The following is an 11,298-nucleotide window of genomic DNA, read 5'->3' as shown; positions in this document are numbered from 1 at the left end:
AATGTGTTACTGGTTCAGCATATTTAATTCCATTTATCAGTGCCCCAAACCAGATCCAACAAAAAGTAGGCAGTAATGTAGGAGATTTGGGATTATGCAAAAACCTAACAGTAGAGACATAAAAGCAAAAACTCTTTAAACTCCTGTAGGTTACTCTGTGCCAACACGTGTACCCCACAAAGCCTCCATAGACACGTCTGTATTACTGGAATGAGGAATGCATTTCTACTTGAAAATTTTAACCAGTAATTGATTTTAAGATCAAAAATAAGATAGGAAAACTTGCATTCCCATTAGAGCTTGATCCTACAGACAATGCTGATGAGTGAGGCTTGATTTCCAAAGGTGGCATTTAGCACAAATGAAACTACTCTTCAGAAGGGCACAGCCAGCCACACCATTTAAGCTAATAATTGAAACACATGGAACTCCTCTTCTGACTTGAATCCTAAATTCATAGAAATTTGTTAAATCCAGTCATAATACTGGAGAAGTCATTTGATAAATGATACCCCAGTGGCTTTGAAGCAAGAACGTTTCTGTGCATACCCTAAATTTACATCTAGGCATTTTTTTTCACTCTGTGCTTCTCATTAAGTAGAAGTGACAGAAATACCAGTTACTCCTTTTTTCATATATTTTTTTGTTGTAATTAATAGAAGGGTTACATTATATTCACCAGATAGAAGGTGCATTACTTCACATACATTGATATCCTTTCTCATATCTTGGTCCCCATTTCCCTCACCACCCCCACCCCTCATCTTGTTTTCCCCCCTTCCCTATCCTATTTCAAATAACCAAATACGCATTTATCCAATATATCAGATAACAAAGTGAAATAGTTTAACAATATGAGATAACCAAGGGACAGCAAAAGAAATGAGAGATAACATAGTACATTAAGGACAACAATCACTCATTATATGGCTTTTGTTTTTATATCCTAGAGGTTACTCTATTAATCCCAATACCACTATACATTTTTGGTTTTGGTTTTTGTTTTAATTTTATATTTTATTGTTGGAGTAATGTATAAAGGGGTTACAGTTACATTTGCCAGATAGAAGGTACAATACTTCTCACACATTGATACCCTTTCTCATGCTTTTTTCCCTATTTCTCTCCCCCACTCCTCCCAATCATCTTGTTCCCCCCCTTCCCTTTCCTATTTCAAATAAACAAATAAACATTTACACAATTCACCAGGTAACAAAGTTAGATATGGTAATAATATAAGTTCCACTAAAGGCCAGCCAAAGAGAAGAGAAATATCATAGCACATTAAGAACAACAATCACACAAGATAAAGCTCTTATTTCTTGTTTTACTTATTTTCAACGACATTGACTAGCAATTCAAAAAGCTCAGTAGTTAGTCTAGATGAAGCTGAAATACTCAAGTACTGTAATCTTCTGTTCACTTTGTAAGAAAACACTTAATTTTTAATTACCTATTTATAACTGAATAGACATAAAACCTAGGGAAGACAAACTCAGCTGTCTAAAAATTAAAAACAGAAACCAGTACATATTTCAGATTTTAAAAGACCATAAAAGTCAATCCAGTGTTTAGCTTACAAAACCACATAGTCAAATATCTTTTCCCAACCCCCATTTCTTTCTTTTTTTTTTTGCCAGTCCTGGGCTTGAGCTCAGGGCATGAACCCTGTCCTTGGACTTTCTCAAGGCCAGCATTCTACCACTTGAGCCTCAGCACCATTTCCAGCTTTTTTCTATGTATGTGGTACCAAGGAATTGAACCGGGGTCTTTGTGCATGCTAGGCAAGCACTCTACCACTAGGCCAAACTCCCGGCCCCACCCCCATTTCTTTTATGAATCACAACTGCCATTATTCTTCAAACCTCATTCATTCACACATACTTTGCTCAGCCCTCTCACAATCCCTTACACATTTCCTCTGCTTATGTTAGTCTTCCTATTTTCTATGCTCCATCTTGGCTCTAGTTTCATGCTAATCCTTCCTCTGATTGAATATCAAAATGATTTCAGAAGAGGTTGGCAGCAGCATATTAAAGGTAATGTTTTTCTTCATTCTTAAATGAAAACACTTAGACACAATTCCACTCAGGGCTGAAATTCAAGCTGCTATCTGTCCTCAAACTGATTCATTACACACCAATCATTTGGACTTAGGGAAAACATCTAAATCCTATTTCCACTGACATGAAATCTCTTTGTTTTTCCAAGTTCTTTGTCATCTACCTTTCAGTCATCTTATGAATGAAGAAGTCTTGTGAGAGAGCCAGCTACACTTGCAGAAATTTCAACTTAGGTCAGCAGACACAAATATTAGCACAGAGTTTTATATTTCTAACCAACAAATTGGTTGTCCTCTTCAGCTTAACTCTTACATGGGGTAGGTCTTTCTTCTGTTGCTTTTACTTCAGCGTTAAATATGAACCACTTAAATCCCCCACCCAAAAAAGAAGTTGTTCAAAAACAAAGGCTTCAAAATTGATTGGGAACAAAAAGTAACTGTGACTACTAGAAAAAACAAAGACTACTTGTAAAGTGAGGAGTGAATTTTAAGAAAATGCAAGTGGAAACATTGAGAAGGCTTTAAATCTAATGTAGAAGCAGCAAATTGCTTATGTCTTATCAAGAATGAAGATAAGTACCAGAAATAAATGAAAAGAAAAATAGATGATACAATGTTTGACTAAACCATGCCTGGCTAAAGATTTTTTCCACCAAACTCTTGTCAGGAGAGTACAAATAATCACGTCAGAATTGGGAGAACATTAACTTCATAAATAGATAAGTATACAGTTATTAATACTATATTTAATATCATGTATTAGATATAGTATAGTATATTTTCTGTATTATGTATACTATATTTTAGTGCAGTATATATGTATTTTATTTTCTTTAGCAGTTGTTGAGTACCTAACCTCACTTATTTTCACCATTTGGCTATTCTGAACAAAGCTCCAATAATCATAGTGTGTGGGAATCTTTCTCTCTCTCTCTCTCTCTCTCTCTCTCTCTCTCTCTCTCTCTCTCTCTCTCTCTCTCTCTCTCTCTCTCTCTCTCCTCTCTCTCCCTCTCTCCCTCTCTCCCTCTCTCTCTCTCTTTCTCTCTATTTCTCTCTCTTATCTGTCCTGGGGCTTGAACTCAGGGCCTGAGCACTGTCCTTGGGCTTTCCTCAAGGCTAGTGCTCTACCACTTGAGCCCCAGCACTACTTCTGGATTTTTCTATGTATGTGATACCAAGGAATTGAACCTGGGTCTTCATGGATACTAGACAAGTATTCTACCACTAGCCCAGGAACCTCTCTATATATATTGTTTTACACTCATTGAAATCCAAACAAAAGAATATAGCAGGGTCAAAAGAAGGACTCTTGAAGATAAAAGGGGAAATGGGGGGACAGGAGGATCAGCAAGAGGAAGAGAGGGAAAGAAAGGGTTCTGAGAGTTAAAGAGGATGGGAGTATGCCATAAAATATACAATATAATACATGCATTATATTGTGTATATGATATAATATATGTGAAACACTATTCCAAACACACCAAAATAAAACAAAAATGTAAGAAAGGAAATGAAAAAAATTTTTAAGGCTAAACATATTTCAAGTACGTTATATGGATATTTAGAACTATTACAATGAAATTTCTCATGTTATTAATGTGTGTTAATTCAAAAAAAGAAAAGAAAAATTTAATATGAAAACATATGCAGGGTCATATATATATGTGTTGAGTACATATTTAATAGAAATCTCTCTGAACAATTAAGATAAAAATTCAAGAAAAGGAAGAAAGAGAAAGAAAAGTGAGAGAAAAAGAAACCATACTATTGAGGAAACGGTAGGTATAAGAGTTCTGACTGGACCTTCAATGAGTTGTGTCTGGGAGGATAGGGAGAATGAGGAATCAAGTATGATTTAACATTAATTCCTTTATGAAAGACTGAGAATATAGAAAATCAGCAACTTTGGATTGACTACATACAAGGTGAGTATGTTCGGAGAAGGAGCTTTGGTGCAGGGTGTTGGAATTCATTCAAAACTTCCCTAGGAGTATAAACCATAGTAATGGAGAATCTGGGATGAAAACTAGGAAGGTGGAAATGTAGATTTGGAAGAATAAAAAAAATCGTGCCTGACATTATTAAGTACAGAGGAGGGTTAGTATGGGGCACTTACAAGTTATGAGTAAAAGTGAATTAAAAATGCATTTTACCCCTGGGGAAATCTAGTCATAGTTGAGAAATAGAATGGGGATCAAAGAGGCTAAGAAGACTAAAACAGAGAAAATAATTCTGCAAGACTCAAATGAAGAGGGATTTTAAAGAGATATGGGATTGTCATTACATTAAAACTTGAAGTTTTTCATAAAGAATTGGGACTGAAAATATATACTTTGAGTATGTGTGATGTATTTGCCTGAGAAGTGAATGTGAGTATGGCTATGGATTAAGGGCTCTTAGATAAAAAGAAACCACATTTCTCTACTGGAGAGTTCTGAGAAGATATCTACAGATAAACCCAGGATTCATTCAACAACCTGAGACACATAGCGAAACTAGTTATTGCATGGTGTCCAATTGGGGAGACACCCCAAAGTTTGAGAACAATTCAAAAATAATTAAAGCAAGTTTGTACAAGAAAATGTTTCATGATTATAGATTCAGTACATGAAAATGTCCATCCTAATGCTATTGAAATATTTGATTGTGAATAGAATAACTTTATTTTGCTCATATTAAGGGCAAAATAATTTTACATGACAAATCTAATAGCAATTTTTAATATGATGTTGAATGCAAAAAGTAAGATGCATTAATAAAAGTTTCAACACTTGTGGATGGCTTTAAAACAGATTACTACTAATAAAATTTCCATTGATAATACTATGCAGCATGATTCTTGAGGGTAGAAACCTCTTAAGATCAGTACACCATCGTAATTTCATATCTGATATCAACTCTAGCTCAAAATGGGTGTAGAACAAATCTGTAAAGAAAAATTTATAGTACAGAATTCAGTTACACTGTTAATTTACATGTACTTTCTCACTGTACTTAGACATATCTAAATTCTTTGCTTTAAAAGGAGTGAGACAAACAACTTGATTTATATACCATATTAAAATTAATGCATGTCTAATCATGTCTTCTAAAACATCAAGAAGTATAAATGAGGATTTTTAGAAATTTTATTGGCATCATATTTCAGATAAAGTTTGCTAAAGCAGAACAATGTGAATCTAATTCAATTTTTGAACTTCAAGTTTCAATAAACAACAGTAAATGTTGCTGCAACAATATCATTCCCAGCCCAGTATGACTTCTTAGAGTAACACAGAGGCAGATAACCAAATTTGGTGGTAAAACAGGTTTGGTTTTTTGTTTGAGCTTCATATAAAATCATTTCATTCAGTACACTTATGTTAAGGTTGAATCTTTTCGCTGTCAACTTTTTTTCTTCCACTCTAAGCTTAGAGCTGTATCTTCTAACTATATCTGTGCAGTGTATATCATTTCTCAAAAATTTAATTACATAGAGATAATATTTTGAGTATGAGTATTAATAAAGGTAGATTTAAATTTTCAAATTATTCAAAATATTCAAAAGATAAGGCTGGGAAAACAGCATTGGTACTTATGACTAGTAAAAGAGATAAAATCCTGAGAGACAAAAAAATGTATCATGTTCTCAACATACAAAAGCAGACAAATGGCCAGAAAGGGAATTTTATTTAAAAAAGAATGCTACTGTTCAACGAGTATACTACCACATGAAAAATAAAACAATCTTATTATTCTTCACCATGGAAAATTAGGGAGAGTATATATTATAAACCAAATAAACTTATCCAAGTCTTTATTAAACTTTGTTTAAACAGAGAGGTGTTGATGGATCTCATTCAACTCCAGTTTTACATAGACTCATATTCTGTCTTTTCTGTGTCTTAATGTAATAATGTAGCATTTTCATGAATGGAAGCATTAATAATAATATGGCAATTTGTATTCAGACTCTAGCAAACCTCACCTTGAGGGACCCTTTGTCTCATGGACTTGATTCATTATTAGTCTAACTAACAGGATTCCAGTTTCTCAGTATCAATGTCCTATTTAGTTCTAATTTGTAACATCATAACCTTTGCTTAACCTCTCATTCAGGGAAGTCTTGCAGTTCCTCTTCTAGACTGAAAAAGTGCATAAATATTTAAATGTTACTCCAGAGAGTCTAAGGCTGAAGTCAAAATGTCCCTGCAAGTCAAAATTTCAGTAGATGTGGAATAGCAGCTTGATGATGATGACCTAATAACCCAAAATGTGTCAATTGGTCCCCAGCAGCTGAAATACTGTTTATTATGAAAGATTAAAAGAAATATATCTCAAAGGTCTGAGGTTGTTCTCCCTATAGTCTTTTCAAACGGGAACTTGTCAAACAACTTAGAAAATTGTGCAAATAATTATGGAGGTTGCCAGTCAAGAAAGCCACATTTCCTTACTTCTCCAAATATGGCTTTGATAAGTCGAAAACCTTTCAACATGCTTATCTTGTACATCACGCCCACAAAATCCCTGAACTAATCATAGCTTATGAAACCATGTTATCAAAATAAAAAAGATTATAAAGGTATATAAACTTGATATTAAATTAATTTCAGCAGTCATTCAAAGTAGTAATTTTAAGTACTCAATTTGAGATAAATGCTTCCATTGTTAGGCAGATAACTTATTTTAAAATAGTAGTAGGAAAATTCTTGACATGCCAGGAGATCAATTTAAAAGTAGTATATATGAAAAATTTAAATTTAGCAAGATTGCATATTCAAGATTAAATCAGCATTACATACGGACATTTGTTTGAATAACAACAACTTTCAACTCATTAGTTTTTATGTTTTGTATCAGCACTTCATGAAATAAAAAGCTTTGGGGCTCAAAAAAACAGAGAGGTAATTATTGATTCTTCTCCAAGTTTTGAAGGGCTGGTCCACTTAATGCCGCATCCAAGATTCCAGACTCTACACAAATAATAACAATTGAGGACTTGTGGTTCCTGTACTCATTGCTCACTTTGTTCTCTTCAAAGTCCACTGTGCACTCAGACATGAACAGCATAAACAAGTAACTAAAATAGAAATACATAATGCTGGATTGTTGTAGAGTTGTAAAAAAAAAACCCACCCTATCAATTTGAAAAACAATAAAGGAACATTAGCCAAGTGGCTGAATACTACTCTCTCGATCAGATGGTTTGAGAAAACTAACTAAACAATGTAATAGTGAGCAAAACACAAGCACTTGACAAAAATCAATGTATGAAAAATTCAAATAGTGTGTTGGTAAAATACTGCTGCCTTTATAGTTAATACTAGATGTATATGTCAAATGAAGGAACTGAAACTTAGCCATGCTCCATAACATATAGCTATTTAAGGACAAATATGAACCAACCCATTATCTTCTTTTAGAAAGTAAGTCCACAGCTATTCCCATCAAACCACTTATATTCAATAAATTCTACAGATACACATACTTCCCCAAAGTGTTTGAGAAGGGACCACCCAGTTGCTAGTGCACATTTAAACAAAACAATGGAACATCCACCTACGACATTCATCAATCCATAAAAGGAAACACAACTTACTTTTCACAGCAAATGAAATTATTATTATAAATAGTTCTTTATTTCCCTTCCTTTATTTGTTGGTCATTTCATCACATATGGATGAAAAATCTACCTCACAAAAGATGTCTACATAGACCACAACTCAAGAACCCTATTCTCTGTAACCTCTATGTCTCAGGATGAACCCATTGTCTATGTGAGGATTATATTATGGAATCAACTATAGGTAAATTTTGAACATTTTCTGAAAAACATATAAAATACCTTTTTTTTACTAGCCCTGGGGCTTAAACTCAGGGCCAGACCACTAACCTTGGGCTTTTTCCTCATGGCTAGTGTTCTACCACTTGAGAAAAGTTCCAGCTTTTCTATGTATGTGGTTCCAAGGAATCAAACCCCATTCTTTGTGCATGATAGGCAAGCACTCTACCACTAGGCCAAACTCCAGGCCCGGAAATACTTTTTTATTGTTATTTTTTCTTTCCACATTTCTATTAGCATCAATTGGTTGTATATGGAAGCTTCATTTTGATGAGCCTACAAATACAAACCATGTACCTTCTTCTTCTCCTTTATCAAATTAATTTTAACCAGCTTAACTGTTCTATTCTCACACATGTGCATTAAGATTTTTTCATGTATTTTTTATTGTAATCAATAGAAGGGTTACATGATATTTGCCAGATAGATGGTGCATTAATTCCCATATATTGATACCCTTTCACATGTCTTGGTCCATTAAGATTTTTATCTGTATTCTTGACTTGTGCTCTCCAGATAACGCCTAGGTTCTATTGGATCTGTTTTACATTCCTGCAATTCCTCTCCCTCCCTCCCTCCCTCCCTCCCTCCCTCCCTCCCTCTCTCCCTCCCTCCCTCCCTCCCTCCCTCCCTCTCTCTCTCTCTCTCTCTCTCTCTCTCTCTCTCTCTCTCTCTCTCTCTCTCTCTCTCTCTCTCTCTCTCTCTCTCTCTCTCTCTCTCTCTCTCTCTCTCTGTTCTCTCCAGGTCTTTGTGCATGCTAGGCCAAACTCCTGGCCCCCATCTCAGTTCTCTTAACATGATGACTTCTACTCCACCTACTTTCCTACAAACCATAATATGACATTTTTTTCTTCTTTATGACTAAATAATTTTTCATATGTACCACATTTTTACACATTTATCCACTGTGGGCCATCTGAGATGTCTACATAACTTAGCTATTTTGAATAGTGCTACTATAACTGTTAGTGCTTCTAGTATATCTTGACTTACATGTTTTTCAAACATAAGTCTAGATATATCACTAGACCAAATGACAGTTTTATTTCACTTGCAAAAATCTATGAGATACAGAGTTATTGACTTTAAGGTTAACTTTTAACATCTTAGTTGCAGCTAAAACTTTCAATATACATATATAATATCAGTGTAGATGCTGTATTTCATCCATCAATTCTTGTCATCATTGATAAAGCATAAACAAATATGTTTCAAGTAATCACAAACACATTGGGACTAATATAGCTAAACTGTAGTTAACTATGTATTCTCCACTAGCCAAGGATAAGAGGAGAACAGGTACTTTAAAAGCTCTCTGTTACTTGGAAGTAAAATGAAGAGACATATTTTTCTGCATCTCAAGATACATTGTCATGATTCTAACTTAATAACCAATATACTTAAAGAAATTTCAGGGTACAAAACTCAGTACGAAATGGAGGTTTATTTATTTTTGCCTATAAGTAACTCCTTTGTCTAGGATATCAAGAAATTGTATGTTCTCTTTCATCATATATTCTGCTTAACCATATTGCTAAACTTGATTCCATGTATATATTGATTATGAAAGACTGAATCCACAATACAAAATACTTAGCATAGAAATTGCACTGAAGTATTATCTTTTCTTTAATAACTCAATGTGCTTCAGAAACTCAAGTTTACCTTGATGAAAAGTCAAGCGCATTGTTCCAATGAGTCAGGCAATATAACACTTGCTTAATAGAACTAGGTTATGAAATGAGGTATATTTTGTTGCATTTCATGATCTTTAACTAAATAACATTGCAATTATAAAAATGGCATCTCAAAAAATGGATTTTCCTGCCAACATTGTTTTCTTCTTTTCATGTTGTGCAGAGACATGATTATATATTTAACCCTATAGTTTAAACTTAATATTGTATTACAAATATTTTCCATGTTCAGTGATGAAGTCTTGGTAATTACCATTTTCAATAATTGAATGATATTCCCTCAGGTTAATAAGGTTTTAGGGTGACAAATTCTGAGTAGAATGAAAAAGTCTTAGGAAGTAAAATCAAAATCCAATGTTGACAAGAGAAAATGACCAATAATTAGTTCAGATGATGTAAAAAAAAGCTGGGGAAAACAAGATGATTAGGAGGGGGTTGGAGGAGAGATATAGGAACAAAAACATGAGGGGGGTATCAATGTATGAGAAGTAATGCACCTACAGCCTGGCAAAGGAGACTGTAACCTCTCTATATATGACCCTGACAATAAAATTAAAAAGCAAAGCTTATTATCAGAATCCACTAGGAAATTCTGTTCTTTCTCAAATAAATTGCCTAGTTTCAATCATAGAAATTTTAACTCAGAATAATTGAATTTTGACTTAATAATTTATATTCTGAGTATGATTTATAGGTGTAATGCTTGACATTTATTAGAGAACACAAAGGATATTTAATAAGAACAATATAATTTTATGATAACATTGTTATTATTCTGTGGCTTCATTGGAAGAAAAGTGAATTTTGATAATTTGCCAAATATTTTGGAATTCACAAAAATATTGCACTTATCTGTCTGAAATACTCCTTGCTCTTTATTAATACTGCATAATATGTATATCATGTAAGTGACTGAATAGATATTGCCATAAAAAATTCAGTTAGTCTCTTCTTCAGCATGTTTCATTTGTTTTTCTGAGTTGAAAATAATCAAGTATACTTTGTTGAGTCAATAGAGAAATATTGAAAAGTATTAAAGCCAATGATAATCATATTATTTAAAGCCTTGGGAAAATTGGAAACATTATTTATATGAAGTATCTTCCAGGCCAACTCCTCCAGAACTTACTTGTTTTTAGGTTACCATGTCTTCAAAGTCAAATCATTGAATTTACATGCAGAACTTCTTTCCCAGTCTAAAGTTGTTGTTAGTGTCAGACGGTTTTTCATTTATCTCCTCTAAAGTAACTAACTGATGGGTCTTCCATTGAAATCGACTCGAAAACCCTGCTTTCACAAGATTTGCAGCCCTATTACATAGAGATTAACATTTGGTTTTGTCCTAAAGGAACAAACCCGCAATCTCTTAAAACCTAAAGGAGGATATTAAGTTTTAAGAATGGGTCTCAAGTGCTCACTTCAGTAGCACATATACTAAAATTGGAACGATACAGAGATTAGCATGACCCCTGCACAAGGATTACATGCAACTACATTTTGTTAATGTACCCATTACCTGATGAATGTAACTGTAACCCCTCTACACATTATCTTAACAATAAAATACAATTGAAAAAATGGGACTCAAGTCTACATACGGACTGCCAGTGGAATGATGCAATGATACATGTTCAGAATCAATCCTGTGGGGTCAGCAACATTTCAAGAAACATATAAACACCAGCCTCAAAGTTTCAGATGTCCCTTTACAAAAGCTC

At 33.9% G+C, this 11,298-nt stretch overlaps 1 non-coding gene across 1 annotated transcript; it reads left to right on the top strand.

The window, feature by feature from the left end:
• The first annotated feature begins 10,990 nt into the window (after positions 1-10,990).
• Positions 10,991-11,094, top strand: LOC150064133 (U6 spliceosomal RNA). Its single transcript, XR_016535363.1, has one exon. It is a non-coding gene; the product is annotated as a U6 spliceosomal RNA (small nuclear RNA).
• Positions 11,095-11,298: the final 204 nt, after the last annotated feature.

The sequence above is a fragment of the Megascapheus bottae genome, chromosome 4, assembly GCF_031878675.1.
Source record: "Megascapheus bottae isolate mThoBot1 chromosome 4, mThoBot2.hap1, whole genome shotgun sequence".
Classification (NCBI taxonomy): domain Eukaryota; kingdom Metazoa; phylum Chordata; class Mammalia; order Rodentia; family Geomyidae; genus Megascapheus; species Megascapheus bottae.
The sequence above is the reverse complement of the archived record's forward strand: the minus strand, read 5'-3'. Positions and strand labels throughout refer to the sequence as shown.